The sequence below is a fragment of the Bos indicus genome, chromosome 4 (genome assembly GCF_029378745.1).
Source record: "Bos indicus isolate NIAB-ARS_2022 breed Sahiwal x Tharparkar chromosome 4, NIAB-ARS_B.indTharparkar_mat_pri_1.0, whole genome shotgun sequence".
In the NCBI taxonomy this organism is placed as follows: domain Eukaryota; kingdom Metazoa; phylum Chordata; class Mammalia; order Artiodactyla; family Bovidae; genus Bos; species Bos indicus.
In genome coordinates this window covers 56,568,000-56,585,536 of record NC_091763.1, presented here as the reverse complement: position 1 = coordinate 56,585,536, position 17,537 = coordinate 56,568,000, and the positions used below count along the sequence as shown (strand labels likewise).

The 17,537-nt window shown below is 38.7% G+C and overlaps 1 protein-coding gene across 3 annotated transcripts in view; it reads right to left on the bottom strand.

The window, feature by feature from the left end:
• The window catches only part of DOCK4 (dedicator of cytokinesis 4), a 477,852-nt gene that overhangs the window by 356,039 nt on the left and 104,276 nt on the right, over positions 1–17,537 (bottom strand). The gene's annotated exons all lie outside the window — the stretch shown is intronic.

Below are 17,537 nucleotides of genomic sequence, written 5' to 3'. Positions count from 1 at the left end.
TGTAGAGTATGAATAACGTGACCAAGCTGTAGAGCCAGGAAGTGGTCAGGGGATTTGGAGCCAGTATGTCTTACTGCAGACCAGTGCCCTTACTCATACCCTGTTGTATGAGAAAACAGTTCCAGAACCTTCATTTTAACATCAGAACCTGCCATAGAAATCTTACCACAAAGCTACCTTCCAACCTTTCTCCTCAAAAAGAAGATCTAACACGGTGACATCTAGAGAAGTACTTGATAGCTCCCTCTCAACCCCCGAATGCCTACTTGTCATCAGATACTCAACATGCCCACAGAGTTATTTCTAGCACCCTTTACAAATCAGTAAACAGGATGAGATTTGATCCATTCTTGATCAAAGATTGATAAGATTGTGTCAAAAAGACACAGGGGTCAAAGTGGCCTAAGACAGGGCAATTTGAGGAAAAAGAATAATGACTGCAGTAGATAACCAAGGTCTAAAAATGTATGAGTTCATAACAAAAAAAAAAACAAAAATAAATAAATAAAAATGTATGAGTTCATAATAATACTTACAGGAAAGATTTCATTTCTCTTTACTACAGGTTGCAAGGATACAAATTTATTACCCTCCAAATTTATAAACATGGAAAAAGAATCAAGCATTTATCTTGTCTCTTTTGTGCAAACTGTAGTGTCAAGGTACTCAAACAGTAGATGAGGGGGAAATCCTTTTTATATGAGAATTCAGTCAATAAATGTAGAAGACATGACAGAATTAGAAAAATCAGCATTATCTAATTTCAAAGAGAAAGAATGGATCTAGGCAATGATTATCAATGGATACTACATTCATCCAATACATTGGCCACTTGATGCGAAGAGCTGACTCATTTGAAAAGACCCTGATGCTGGGAAAGATTGGGGGCAGGAGGAGAAGGGGACGACAGAGGATGAGATGGTTGAATGGCATCACCGACTCAATGGACATGAGTTTGGGTAAACTCCAGGAGTTGGTGATGGACAGGGAGGCCTGGTGTGCTGCAGTCCATGGGATCGCAAAGAGTCGGACATGACTGAGCGACTGAACTGAACTGAACATTCATCAGGTGAGAGGATAATGGGGAACTTTATAAAGGAATCAAGCTGACACCTCCTGATTGAGTAACCCTGAGTAAAGCCAATAAAGGAGGGACAGTCAGACAGCAAGTTCTTGTTGAAGGAAGGTAAAGGCACACAGCACCAATTATGAGATATTTTTCCCAAAGTAAACAAACAAGGCTGAATCTAATCACATCTCTAGGCCTAATATCCAATTTACAGCAAATACAGGTTGTAGAGGAACCAGTGAAAGATTAACACACCATGAGAAAGCCACCAGCTAAGTCCACAATATGGACATCTGAATCTATACATGAGCTCATTGTGAAATTATTTACTTCAGATCAGGACTTGAACCCATGTGCTGGGACTTGAACTCAGCCAAATGCTTGCTTGGGACTCTAACCAATGTGGCTGGGACTTGAGCCCAGTCAAAACCCATGGTCTTCCAATTGAGATCAAAGATCTGGTTTCAGAACCTAATGAAGCTCAGGTTCTTGATGTCTCATCGAGGAAATAATTCAGTGAGAGACAAAGTGATAGGTAAGAAGTGGCTTTATTCAGAGAGAAACATTCTCCACGGAGTATGGGCCATCACAGAGGGCTAGAGCAGTGGCCCTGAAATGTGGTGTGGTAAGTTTTTATTTTTATGGGCTGGGTAATTTCATAGGCTAATAAGTGGGAGGATTATTCCAACTATTTTGGGGAAAGAGTGCAGATTTCCAGGAATTGGGCCACTGCCCACTTTCTGGTCTTTTGAAGGTGCCTTGGAACTATCATTGTGTCTCTGGGTGTGTCATTTAGCTTGTTGACTGAGGATCAAAGTCTAGTTCAAGTTGACTTGTCTGCCACCTTGGACCCATTTGATTCTAATTGGCTTATGGTGTGTCCTTGAGTTATGTCACTCTTTCAAAGTGACATATGCCCTGCCCTCTTCCTTCCTGTTTCAATTTTGCCAATAAGTCAAAAGTAGGAGGGGGAAAAACCAGAATAGCTGGGAAAGAAGGACAATAATAAAACAAAAGACTTAAGAGACCAAATAATCACTTCAAAATGTAGACTCTGTTCAGATCCTGATTTGAGAGAGAGGTAAAGGAGGAAACTATAAAAGCATATCCCTTCTCAGGCAGCATTAGTGGTGAAGAACCCACCTGCCAATTCAGAGACATAAGAGACACAAGATCCCTGGGTTGGGAAGAATCCCTGGAGGAGGTATTCTTGCCTGGAGAATCCCATGGACAGAGGAGCCTGGCAGGCTACAGTCCATGGGGTTGCAGAGTCAGACATGCAAAAAAACTGAAAAAACTGAAAAAACTTAGCATGCACGCATAGGCTGACTCTTATATTAATCCTTGGTATTAATATTCATTCTAATAGGTATGATGAAATAATTACTTTTTAAAAAAACAATCCTCAGTTAGAAGTACACACTGAAGACTTTTGAGGTAAAATGACATAATATCTAAGATTTGCCTTAAAGTACTCCAGAAACAGGAAAAATAAAAGGACATGATGTCATGTTATATAAGATGTAAGATTAGCAAACTGTAACTAATTCTTGAAGTTCAGAAAATGCATGAAGATATATTATACTACTACTTCAAATTGTTATGCTAAAATAATGCATAAAAGGAAAAAAAAAAAACAACTAACACATGACAGCTAAAACTCTTTTAGTTCTAGGGACTGTCAGTCATGTTTCACTTAGTGTTTACTTGCCTCTCTGGTCTTATTCTTTATCTTCAAAATTATCAGTTTAGTTCAGTCACTCAGTCATGTCCAACTCTTTGCAACACCATGGACTGTAGCATACCAGGCTACCCATCCGTCACCAACTCCCAGAGCTTACTCAAACTCATGTCCATCAAGTCGGTGACGCCATCCAACCATCTCATCCTCTGTCATCCCCTTCTCCTCCTGCTTTCAATTTTTCCCAGCATCAGGGTCTACTCCAAGGAGTCAGTTCTTTGCATCATCAGCTTGCCAAAGTATTGGAGTTTCAGCTTCAACATCAGTCCTTCCAATGAATATTCAGGACTGATTTCCTTTATGATGGACTGGTTGGATCTCCTTGCAGTCCAAGGGACTCTCAAGAGTCTTCTCCAACACCACAGTTCAAAAGCATTAATTCTTCCGTGCTCAGCTTTCTTTATAGTTCAACTCTCACATCCATACATGACTACTGGAAAAACCACAGTTTCGACTAGACAGGCTTTGTTGGCAAAGGAATGTCTCTGCTTTTTAATATGCTGTCTAGTTTGGTCATAGCTTTTCTTCCAAGGAGCAGGCATCTTTTAATTTCATGGCTGCAGTCACCATCTGCAATGATTTTGGAGCCCCCAAAAATAAAGTCTCCCATTGTTTCCTCATCTATTTGCCATGAAGTGATGGGACTGGATGCCATGATCTAGGTTTTTTGAATGCTGACGTTTAGGCCAGCTTTTACACTCTCCTCTTTCACTTTCATCAAGAGGCTCATCAGTTCCTCTTCACTTTCTGCCATAAGGGTGGTGTCATCTGCATATCTGAGGCTATTGATATTTCTCCCAGCAATCTTGATTCCAGCTTGTGCTTCATCCAGCCTGGCATTTTGCATGATGTACTCTTGCTTGCTTGCTAAGTCACTTCAATAATGTCCGATTCTGTGCAACCCCATGGACTGCAGCCTACCAGGCTCCTCCATCCATGGGATTTTCCAGGCAAGAGAACTAGAGTGGGCTGTCATTGCCTTCTCCACATATAAGTTAAATAAGCAGGGTGACAATGTACAGCCTTGACGTATTCCTTTCCCCATTTGAAACCATCTGTTGTTACATTTCCAGTTCTAACTGCTGCTTCTTGACCTGCATACAGATTTTGCAGGAGAAATTTTCAAAATTTTATATAAATTTTTATAATTATAAAAATTATAATTTTTATAATTTTCAAAAGTATAGTTTTGTATTAAATAACTAAGTTTGAGAGAAGTGTTTCCTAAAACAAGAGTCAGTGAAACAAAAATTAAAAAGAAATAGAACTGAGAGCATCAAAATTCATTCACTTAATAAATATTTGAGTCCCTATTTGACTTCTCATGAGTCCAGGGGGAAATCTGTGGAAGAGACATAGGTTCCTCTCATTAAAATAGTGGTTGCTAAAAATCTGGCAAATATCAGCTTCTCCCTTAGGGTCAGGAATAAGGATGTGGTAACAGATGCAATTTCCTAAATCAACTTTATAAAACTTAACTCCAGAGTCATATCAAACTGATTCTGACAGGGATTTATGCTGAGCCCAGGCCATTCTGCACCAGCTCATTAAATGTTAACTGTGAATTAAGTATGTGCGAGCAACCTAAGAAGCTCAGTCATCTCTGACTCTCTGCGACTACACAGACTGTAGCCCACCAGGCTCTTCTATCCATAGGATTCTCCAGGCAAGAATACTGGAGTGGGTTGCCATTTCTTCCTCAAAGGGATCTTATTGACCTGGGGATCAAACCTGGGTCTCCTGCATTGGTAGGTGGATTCTTTACCACTGCATCACCTGGGAAGTCCTTGAACAAAGCACATGCAGAGCTAAATAGTATCCAAAGACCAGAATGGGGATTTATCACAGTTCACATGGTCAGGAGTACCAGGGAGAGGAAAGCAAAAATGCTCAGGAAGGCTGGAACATTCCACCATTACCACCACCGCCTCCACCCCCAGAGGAAAAAACAATTCAAGACAGACAGGATTTCAATGAGGAACACTGCATGCTAAACCCAGAGCAAGAAGGAAGAAGAGTCAGAAAAACAAAGAGGAAACTCTTCGGATTATCAGTTCTACATTTTGTGGTGCAGACAAGACAGCTGACCACACCAGGGCTGTGGTAAAGGATTCCATGTTTGACATTTCAAGATGCCAGTTTAGACCACTTTAGTCTCCAACATTAATCTCTCTTTTTCGATGGCAGAGTTCATTCGGTGTCCTACACTGAAGGATCATGTTAACTGCGGCAGGATAACCTCCTATTAACAGCACACATTTGGAGCCGGATGGCTTGAGACTGTATCCTAGCTTTGCCACCTAGTTGCTCTCTGACCTTAGAAAACTTCCTTAACCTCGCTAAGCCTATTTCCTCATCTATAAAATGGAAATAACACTAGTACCTAGGGTGTGACATTTAAGGTCTGATTAAATAACATGTTTAAAGAGCTTACAATAAGTGCTTGTTATTATACAGTGTCTATGTAAAAGACACTCTAGATTTTGAAGATTTGATTCTTAAAAAAAAGAATGTAGAGTATCTAAATTTTTATGTGTTTACATATAGAAATAATATTTTGAACATATGGGGTTAAATAAAATAGTATCAGAATTAATTTCACTTTTATTTCTATCACTTTTTAAACTTTTTAGTGTAGCTACTAAGACATTTAAAATAATATGTGTGACTGGCATTCTATTGGACAGGACTGCTCTAGAAGGTTGATCTTTGAAACCAGAGATCCATCATCTCTCCCCCTATCCAGAGCTGCAAATTAGGTTTACCTGAATTTAAGAATATCTGTGTATATACGGTCAATAACATAATCTCCACACATTCCACAGTCCTGTAAAGAACAATGATCTTCCTTAGGTCTTTCTTCACCAAGAGAAGGCTCTGCCCATCTATAAGCCTTCGGCTGACAATGTACATGCTCCGGAGATCTGAAATGAATGGTGGTCCCTAACTGACACCTAGGATCTTTCCTGCACCTTCCGAAGGCATCAAGAGTTGAAAAGCATTAAGCCTATAAAGTCCATTTCATAAGCTTGTTATCTTTTTCTGAGTATCATCAGAGCAACCTAACCAGCCTTATCTCCCTACTCCCCATTTGCTTACATCAGCAAGCCATTCTATCCTAGGTGGGATGCTCACAATGACTTACAGAAAAACCAAATCTGAGCACTCCGCAAACAAACTGCTAAAGCAGGGGTCCCCAACTTCCGGGATCTAATGCCTGATGATCTGAGGTGAAGCTGATGTAATAATAACAGAAATAAAGTGCACAATAAGTGGAAAGTGCTTGAATCATCCTGAACCCATCTCCCCCTCCCCCAGCCCATAGAAAAACTGTCTCCCGCGAAACTTGTCCCTGGTGCCGAAAAGGTTGGGACTGATGTACTAGAGGTTTCTGGGTGTATCCTTATAGAGTCAGGCCCACTTTCAGCTCTGCTCTCTAACCCCCTACATCTTCACCAAGGCTGCTTGTGCAGTAAATTTGTTTAATCAATGAAGATGCCAGGGACTGCCATGAATTATTTTTTGCCTGACTAACATACTGCAAATATTCTTATTCTGCCTCATGCTCACCTACCATGGAAGATGTGGGCTACAGCGGTCTGTCACATGCAAGGAAATAAATGAACATTCACTGAGGGCTTATCACGTATGAAACACTATTCTGAGTTATCACATTTTATTTTTCAGTCCCCTCAACAACTCTGTGAGATATGTTTACTTATACTTTCCCACAGATGAAGATGTTAAAATTCAATTATATGCCCACAAAACAGCTCCCTATAGCTCTGACTTGTGCATGCTTTTGCTGTTAAAGATCAGAGACCTCTAGCCAAGGAAGCGATAGCCTGTCTCCACCTCAACAGGAAGAACCTGGGCTCTGGCTTGTCCTTGGACCTGCACAAGGACTTCAGCCCCAAGCATCCAGTGTCTTCAAAGCAACATATGAAAGCACTTAGGTGAAAAACAGTTTCTCCAAAGGCTACTGCAGTGTGAGACAACTAAAAATGGCCTGGCCTCAAAGAGATGGCGATTTGCGTTAAACTTCCCTTCCTTTTCTTTTTTAACATGCCTGGCAGGCAGCAGTAGATCAGAAAGCCATAATCACGATTCCAGTTTTGAAACCACACTGTCCTCCTTCCCCAAGAAGATGGAATAACACACACAGCCAGCAGGCTCTGGGTACCAGTAAATTATACCCCCACACACCTCTGGATGTCAGAGGGGTGTTGCTCTCAGCAGGCATGTGGGAGAAGTGGGGACAGAATGCTGAAATCTGTACCAGCCCAGAAACTGAAGGTGCCCTAAGGAATCAGACCCCAGTTTAACAACAAAGGATTTACCTTTTCTATCCTTCGCATATCGGTGTCATTATGGAAGATTTCACATACTGGTGTCATTATGAAAGATTTGAACACATATGGAGATAATTATATCAGGAAGCAGAAAAGAAAGTAGCCCAAACGCAGTGGAGGGGTGTCACAGAATTCTTAAAGAGGCAGACAGTTCCCCTGCCGCTTGAAAGAATACAAGTGGGTACATTATTACCCAGAAATCGTCTAATGGTCACCTGATCACAAATAAACATGAAGGCGTTCTTGTCCTGTGTGCTGTCTCTCAATGCCCCCTCTATTTCCTATTACCCCACAAATCGCTATTCTTATTAATGCTATAATTAATTCTCTCTGGGCAACGAACCTGTTAAAAATATCATTTAAGCTGGTCTGCAAACCATCATTAATATTCTCATCACAAAAATACCTATGACTTAATACTACAGCCAGAATTAAAAGTCATCATGTGTTTCAAAAAGGGAAAAAGACAATTATATTAATATTATCTCTTTGAAGTTAGTGATGACTGTGCCCCTGATTGATTCATGTGGGCCAACAATTCTAAGAAGCAGGACCGTTTTCTCTGCTTTAACACATTCCTGCAGTAGAGTGGGCAGTCAGCAAAGATGTGGTTTCTTTTAAATGAGAGATGCTTTATAAGAAAAATTACCTTTCTATAAGGAAACTCTTATTACAATATCATTTCAAAGATTAGTGCAAAAAATCCAGTGATTTTGATCCTTATTTTTAAGAAACAGAATGCCCCAAACCCCATCTAATATGCAATTAACTTTATAAAACTTGCCTTTAAAAAATTCTATTGAAATATGAGATTAAGGAATTGAGCCATCAGGATTATTGATTCTTATAAAAAAAAATAGTAACTGTCTATGATATAGGAAAAATAAAAGGAAAAACCTGTTGAAAATGGTTATTTTTAAAATCTAGAAACTGTAAATTTAGTTTCTATCTTGAAAAAACATACTGAGCCTAGATATAAGACCATTTGATTTACCTGGAGCAGGCAGAAAAATGTAAATTGACAGATGATTAGAAAATATTTATATTATAATGAACATTAATAGGACTTTTCAAAAGCACATTCATGCCATCTTTCTCTCAAAAATATAATTATTTATTTAATTCCACCAAGGTAATAAACTTCTTTCTTCAAAAACATTGGTCTATCATAGGTTAAACTAACAGCCATCACAAGGGGAAAAAATGCAGTTATATCAGGTCAGGGCTCAGGGATCAGCCACAGGGAATTCTCTCTGTGACACGGTGGCAAGCTATACAAATGAAAAGGGAATATGAGAAACAGAGCTGAAATACAGCTTTGTAAATTACACCAGCTTGGTTGTGACTAACTTGAAAGAAAGAAATACGACAACTATCTATAAAAATAAAAAAAACATGTAGGGATTAAAAATATACACTATATATGTTATAATAATAGAAATTATCTTATATACATTATATTTAATAGAAAATGACAAAAACAGCAACCAAAAAAGTTCTAAAATTGAAAACTGATCAACTCTTAAGGCTATATTTCAATGATTATAATAGAGACTATCATTAATTTAAAAAAAATTTTCCCCCTTAACTCCTTTTTTAATTTTAAATTTATTTATTATTTAATTGAAAGATAATTTCTTTACAGAATTGTGTTGGTTTCTGCCAAACATCAACATGAATCAGCCATAGGTATCACTAATTTTTGAACAGCAATAAAATGACTTACAATCCTGAAAACAAATTTTCTCTATTTTACTTACCATTGATCAGCCTTTCAAAGATAGAGTGCTAAATTAGGCTTTTTTATTTTATACAGAACATGGACAAGCTGGAGTCAAAGAAAGGCAATACACTGAGTTGAGAGGATAATGCTGAATCATGGAGACATGGATAAAGACATTCAGTTGCTAAAAGAAAATAAAAGACTTGAAAAGGAAGAAATAGGGAATGGTTGTTCAGTTGTTGTAAGAAATATTTAGATTTACTTGAAAATCAAAGGAGAAATGGTGAACAGGACCCAAAAGGAAGTTAAACCCCAAAGTTTTAATCTATTAAAGAGACAATATGTAATTAAGTGTCCCATGACATTTCTTAAAGTTGTTTAACTCTATGAATCCTATGGACAGAGAATTCAGCAAACATTTCATAGAAGTCTTCTTTCTCCTATTGGTTATAGTGATAACTCTCTCAAAGAATGGTTTCATTCTTTCCAAAACATGTATGCTGATTTGAAATACTTTCATAAAAGTTTACTGAGGTAGAGGGACAAAAATAAAAGCAAAAAAATCTTAAGAAACAATAAAACATTTCAACAAATTCCCTTAAGAACACTGAATAAGCAGGTTTCATGAATTTAGGTGTATCCAGAACTGAAAAGGCATGGGTATAATTAGGCCTTTCTGAAGCAAATTCTACAATTCTATAAAATTGTGTGTGGGCTATATTTTTAGGCCATTCCTTTACTAATCATGTATCATGAACCAATTTTATTTTCTTCTCTCAACTGATTATGTGGCTCAAGAAGTTGAGATCAGGTCTCACTAATCTCTCTGTCAAAATACAAACCATTGCCTGACATCCAGCTGGTGCTCAAAAAACGTTTCTTCAGCCAAAATGAATTCTCATACCTTTGAATTCCACACAGGAGCCACGACAATGTTAAATGTCAGTGAGGTGCTCTACAGTGAGTGAGATATGGTTCTGGCCAAACTCAAAGACCAAGACGTAGCTGACTAGTAAATATCCCAGTGAGAAGAACGGAAAGACACAAGCCAAGCCAGCATGACATGGGCAACTGGATGTTCCAGCTTTGGACCACAAGGCACAGCACTGGGAAATATAGGAACAGAGAGTCAACTGGTGTTGCAACAGAGAAGTAAACAGTCTGTGTAAGAGAGGCATAGTAGCAGGGGTTCAGGGGCAAGATTCAGTCACTAAGGGGGTCTATCTATAAAAAGCAGGGCACCAATACAGAATACATGCAACACATATCTGACAGAACACACCAAGGCAGGGTATAGGAATGAACACAGGACCTCGTAACCACAGCTAAAGCCAACTCTCATTCAAAGGAAAAAAAGGAAGCAGCTTACTCAATAGAACCCAAGTAAGCCAATCAAAAGAAAACAAGTGGTAGAAGAATACTGGTCCTAAGTCATTAAAATGAGGGTTTTTAGATTCTGGGGGCTAGGAAAAGGGTTATTTTCAGATCTCAGGGAAAGTTTAAACATACTAAAATGTTTTAAAAGCTCTAGGGTTAGGGACTTTCCTGATGATCCAGTGGCGAAGACTCCAGGTTCCCAACGCAGAGGGCCTGGGTTCTATCCCTGGTTAGGGAACTAGATCCCAAATGCTGCAACTACGACCCGATGCAGCCAAATGAATAAATAAAGCTCTAGGTTAATGTGCAAAATAGAGAGCAGTGGGAAGCACAGAAGCGCAGCTCAGTGCTCTGTGATGACCTAGATGAGTGGGACGGGGGTTGGTGGGAGAGAGGCACAGGAGGGAGGGGACATATGTCTATTTCAAGCTGAACCATGTTGTTTACAGCAGAAAGTAACACAACATTTTAAGGCAATTATCTTCCAGTTAAAATTTAAATTTTTTTTTAAAATTTAAAAGAAAAATAAGCTCTAGATAAAGGGATGAGGATTCAGGTTGTTTCACAAGCCTTCTGTAGACTAAACTAATGTTTCGAACATTTTTTAAAATATCAACATGGTACACTTAGCCACACATATTTCTGGAGATTTATAGAAGTGAACATATAAACAGAACTCTTAAGAAGTTGTGGGTCTACAAATTCAAGGCCAACTGGTATTCCCTAAATTGAGAACAACGTATTATTAATAATATTCCTGTCATTAGGCCAAGATGCAGAAGGGACTGCTAAATGTCAGAATGCCAGACTAACTCACAGTTCTAGCAGAGTTAGGACACCAGAGGTTTGCCCATAGGAAGCTGAAAAGTTTTGGTGACAAAGGATTCCACAGTGTATTAGAGCATGGAAATTTTGTTATATAATCAGAGCTTTAAATATGCCATACAAATAATACACTCTTTGAGGAAATGCTTTCCTTCTCTTCTGCCTTTATCTCAAATGGTTTCATCCTGCACAATGATCAGAAACTGCTTACACGTAAGTAAATACCAAAATTAAAAGTCATAAGTGCTAAGGACTTCCTTCATGGTCCAATGGCTAAGACTTCACAGTCCCATTGCAGGGGCCCAGGTTCGATCCCTGGTCAGGGACTTAGATCCCACATGCTGCAAATAAGACCCAGCACAGCCAAATAAATAAAAATAAAAGTAAAAAGGAAATACTTTTTATATGTCATAAGTGCTAAAAAATGCAAAGATAATCCACATTCCTCTACTCAAATTCTCTAAAATATAAACTACCACTAAAAGAGATTTTATTTCTTATTCTATAAATTATATAATTTTATAGTTGAATTATATAATTTCCTTTAGCAGTGAATAGTTTAATATATACATGACACAATGTGAAAAAAAATCTAGACCCAAATTAACATATACTGAACTTTAAATAATCCAAGAAATATTTGTACAACACTAAAAAGTGCAGAACAAATTTAAATTTCTAAAACTTACTATCACTATGTACAATCTAGAATGGCAAATGAAAGTCCACATAAATAGCAGACATTAGCCCTGATGACCACGTCTGTAGTAGGATCCTCCACACACAAGCCTCTCTTTAATAATAGCCCCTTATTCTCTTTAACAGGAAGAAAAAGTTTATTGTATTCCTAAACACAATTGATAATTTGTATTTACTTGTTTGTTTACTCATTCAATGCCTGTCTCCAGGACTTCACTGTCTGTTCCATGAGGTCAGGGAAGGTGACAGTTCTGTTTACCACTAAGCAACTATCCTAGCACATGGTAGGTATTCATTAAAATTGATAGATTGATTGGCTGAATCTGTGAGTAAACACTACTTTCTTTTAGGTTGACAGATCTTATATAGACACAGCAATCAGAAAAACGTGCCTTTCAAATCAACCAAGTACAAAGAAACCCCATAAAGTGTATGCACAAGAAAAGTAACAGATACAATTAAATAGACAACTAGCTAGATGTGGACACAACAGCAGATAAAACTACTCCCCCACCCACATTTACAAATATATTTAGAGGAATTGAGTACATTAATATATTCCTAGTGACATAACTGTTGGCAAGACTTAAGAATCAATGAAAAAATAATGAACAGGTTTTGTTTCTGTAGATTTATTGTAAAAATTAAATACTGATAAATATTTGCAAACAAGGACTCCAAATAGTATTTTATCCTTTTAATTCTAGGTTATTATAATTTTACAATCAGATCTTTATTTTTAGACTCCACGGAATAGTATAACAAAAATAAACTCTGGCAGTGAAAATGAGTCGTGTTTCAAACCTACATATGCCAGCTATCATACCTCCTTCCAACTGTGAATAAGGAATATTATATTATGCATGAAGTATTTAATAGAATGTTTTGATATAGTTACAATTCAGGTATTGTTAACTATGTAAAGCACTTGTTAGAAGTATGAGGGTCTCCGGGGAAGTGAACGTGGTGTGTATTATGGAAGGATCGGATGAAGGAACACACAAAGTGAAAAGATTTCACTTTCAGCATCACTTCTAAAGATGAGAACTATTAAGTCAGCAATCCACCAAAAAAAAAAAAAATCTACTAAGAATTAACAAGCAATTTTATCATGAGCAGACAGTGCCTAGGTATAAATTCCGCTCCATTATCCCATCCCAATGTAATATCATGTTGATTTACTATATATTTCACATGCTAGTTAGAAATTCATCTATAAAATATATCTCAAAATGTCTTTTGAATTAAGACAATGATGACCCTACCTATGTCATAGCTCTGGTCTCCAGAGGGGTGAAGTATGTGCTATAAAGTAGGAAGGCTTGATTTTTGCATGCGGTTGCTTAGCATCAAGTACTTTTATGTCAAAAGACAAATGGCACCAATAAAACAGCTTATTTCAAAGGCTACCAATCAGCCCTAGAAAAGTCATGACCCACTGCCAACTTCCTGGAGCAATTCTCAGTTGAATTTGATATTTATTGTTGTTATGATTCTCCACACAATGAATCCCTCAGAACCCCTGTCCCTTGGTATTTTTAACTCCAATACTTCACTTTCCAGCTATAACTTTTTTTCCTTTCACCTACTGGTAAATATACTCATTTTCCTTTTGTCTTCAAATAGAACTGCAGTTCATTCCTGAACCGTCTACACTTTATGCCCACTGACTAATTTCTCCTAATCTTGTGTGTGTATGTGTGCATGTGCACGCACGCGCACGCAGTGGGCTGCTGATGCTCTGAGGTCTTTTCTCAGACTCACATCCTCCACCGCCTCCCCCAACAGAACAGATCTGTCTTTCTCCTCGCAACCTCCCCAACAGTTCTTGTTCTACTTCCCAATTCTGAATGCTCCTCGTTCTGCAACTGATATATCTGTACCCCACTGCCAGTCTGAGTTTCTGAGGACAGGATATATACTCAACCACAACACCTAATTAATAGCAGGTCTCAGTAAGTGCAAGATTGTGAGCAAGTGGCTGAGACACTGAGAAGTAGGTGAGAAAGAAAGAGAAGCTAGAAACATTGCAAGTTCTGAAAGCAGGCACAGCACAGTGGTTAAGAAGAAAAACTCCAGAACAAACTGCCAAGGTTCAAATCCCAGTCCAGCCATCTTCTAGTCCTCAGGAAAAGTACCTAGCCAGTGAATGTCATGAGGAATACCTGAGTTAATATACGTTAAACACTTAGAAAAGTGCCTTTAAGGATTTTAAACATGCTACATGCTGGAAATTAACACAGTGGATTAGCCCTTTAAGAATTCTAGTTTCCCTAAGCTAATAAAATCTTTTAAGTTATTAGTAAAAATCACAAGTTCAAAAATTTTTTACAGGTTTCTTATTGAAGGAAGCAAACCCACAGATGCTTAGACCTCTGCCTCTGGTAATGCCGATCTGTGCACTCCTGAGTTCACAAGTGAAAACCAAGAAGTCACTTAAAATATGAACAAAATTAACTCCAGTTACATGAAACACTCCATTTTTTAAACTTATCAATTATACTCATTTTCTCCACACTACTATAGAACAATAACACATCATTAGCTTTTCTAATTCTCAGATTGGTGGTGGTGGTGGTGGTTTAAGTCGCTAAGTCATGTCCGACTCTTGCGACCCCATGCACTGTAGCCTGCCAGGCTCCTCTGTTCATGGGATTCTCCAGGCAAGAACACTGCAGTATGTTGCCATTTCCTTCTCCAGGGCATCTTCCTGACCCAGGAATCGAACCAGGGTCTCCTGCATTGCAGACAGATTCTTTACCAACTGAGCTACAAGCCCCCCATATTTGGGGAGCAAATGGGAAGTAAAGAACAAGGTGGAATTTTTCTAACAAGACTAAGATGCAAAAGTACTGAAAAATGAATGGGAACTTGAGTCCAGAGAAGTCAAAATCACAAATTCAGATCTTCTCCTTCCCACCTGTTGAATCTCAGCCCCAGACCCCTGAGAGGCAATAAGAAAGCCCAAAGGACCACCTCATAAACTGGGCATGCACGTGTGCTCAGTCACTCAGTCGTGTCTGTTTGCAACCCCATGGATTGTAGCCTGCCAGGCTCCTCTCACCATGGACTGCTCCAAGCAATAATACTGGGGTGGGTCATCATGCCTTTCTCCAGGGGATCTTTCCAACTCGGGGATTAAACCTATGTCTCCTACGTTGCAGGTGTATTCTTTACCCATTGAGCCACCACCTGGGCAGAAGACTTATTTAGTCAAGGGAATCAGAGCTGCAGAATATTTGATTATGGCCCTTAGTCTTGGTGTATGATAAACTGATGAAAAACAGTCTGTCTACAGGATTTTTTTTTAAAAAGGATAAACTCATGAGTGCTCTTGTCCTAAGAACAGCCCTAAACAATCATTCCCTTCTTCTTTTTTCTTTTAGATAGAAGCTTATTTTATTTTTTGGCCACTCTGTGCACATTCAGGATCTTAACTCCTTGACCAGGGATCAAACCTGTGCCCCCTACAATGGAAGCTGAGTCAACCACTGCCACTGACTCAACCACTAAGAAAGTCCCAGTTCCCTTGATCTGAGACCAAGGACGCAGTCCTGCTTATCCCTGTGGGACAGGACACAAGGCTAACTTCTCAGAGGTAGACCCATCTTATTAGCCTGAGCTTTAGGACAAGACAAGGAGAATACACCCAAGTTCCTATTCCCCAACTGCAACTCTATTCTCCTTTCTGAGGCCAGTGCTTCAGGGAAGGCTCTTTAGAAAGTCTAGGTCTGAATCTTTTCCTGGTACTGTGGCCATTAGAGAAAACAGGGTAGCTGGGTTAATGCCCTCTCAGTCTTATAATGGTACTTTCATAACTGATGTGTTATTGCTACTGTGTGTTCTGGGATATGAATCATAACACGCAGCAATTATTACTGAATTACTTTCAAGTACACCACTGAAACAGAATGCCTCATTAACCAGCCCTGCTCTCTCCATCAGCAAACTAATCATTTAAAGAGGGAGGGCACTCTAAGACGAAGAGGGGGAAACGCCCAACTCAGAACCTTTACAGCTTCTTGCACATAATTGTAAGCCAAGACTTGTGAAGCCTGGCTCTCTGATTGCAAGGCAAGCACCAAATCTCAAAATTATCCTTGGCTGCTAACAAATCCAGAGAATCAGTCATCAGAAGGAATCTGCTTTCTCCTTCCTTCCCATATTGGACACCATGATGTAGAATGGACAGGTAGAAAATACCACTTTTTAGGAGAAAAATATCCAAATGACCTCCTGTATTTTAAATTTGTGCTAAAGAATATAGTAAGAATATTAAAAGTATAAGGCAGAAAGGTTCAAAGTGCTTATAATCTGGGACAGGTGAGAGGAAAAATGGAAGAATAGACTAAAAAGTAAATTTGGAAAAAATATAAGATACTATATGATTAACCCAATGTGAAATGGTGTGATATATCAATAATAAGCAGTAAAGGGAATCAATCAAGCATGAGATCAGTAATGTATGGAGGATGATAGTTTCAAGAATAATAATTATGACATAAGAAAAAGGTTAAAGCCTCATTTTAGGTGATTATCTAGAGAGTATTAGTTTAATAATCTACTGGTATCATTAAAGAAATAAGAAAAGACCATCAGAAACATGTCAGAGACCATACTGAGGAATACTGAGGATGTCATTCTGTGTTTGTATCTTGGAAGAAAAACTCCTAATCCCTGTTATCTAGTAAAGTGATCTGAAACATGCTCAAGTTAACACACAGTTGACAGATCCTGTTAATCTTCCTTATTTACCAGTTTTTAGTTATTTCCAACTTTTCTCTAAATAAAAAATGAAAAATTATAACAAAAAACATAGCAATCATTTTAAGGAAACAAATTTAAAAATTAGAGTGAAAATCTAAAACTCTCCTAAAGTAAAAAAGTAGACATAAAGCATGAGGAAAGCTGAGTAATGAGTACATGGGACTTCTCTATATTGTTTTCAAAACTTCTTACAAGTGAATAATTATGCAAATATAATTTTTTTTTTAATCAGGAGAACAAAATCAAAATCCAAACATGATAATTATATGAGTTGACCTGAGTAACCATGATGAAGTTTCAAATTTGGTTCTAAGCTTCTTTGAAGCAAAGGCATAAAACCTGAAAACATTAAGAGAAATTCCTTATAAGAATCTTTATGGCTACATGAAGGATGGGAAGGCACATAATGGGCAACGGACTCCACAGCAGATTCCACTGGGTGGCTCCTCATGGATTATTCACTGGTCTGAATGATTATGCTATCCCTCCCTGTCCCCTGTAAATTTATACCTTGGATCCTAACTCCCAGCATAACTGTATTAAGAGATGACTAGGTCATGAGAGCAAAGCCCTAATGGCTGGGATTGCATGTGTGAGTGCTAAGTCCCTTCAGTCGTGTCCAGCTCTTTGCAACTCCATGGACTGTAGCCTTCCAGATTCCTCTGTCCATGGATTTTCCAGGCAAGAATACTAGAGTGCGTTGCCATGCCCTCCTCCAGGGGAATCTTCCCAACCCAGGGATCGAATCCATGTCTTCTCCAACTCCAGCATTGGCAGGCAGGCTCTTTGCCACTAGCGCCACCTGGGAAGCCCAATGACTAGGATTAGTGCCCTTATAAAAGAAGTCTGAGAAAGCACACCTGCCTCCTTCCACACTGTGAAGACACAGAGAGAAGAGGGTCTTTTATTATCCAGAAAGTGGGCCTTGATCAGACACCCAATCTGCCAGCACCTTAATCATGGATCTCCCAGCCTCCAGAACTG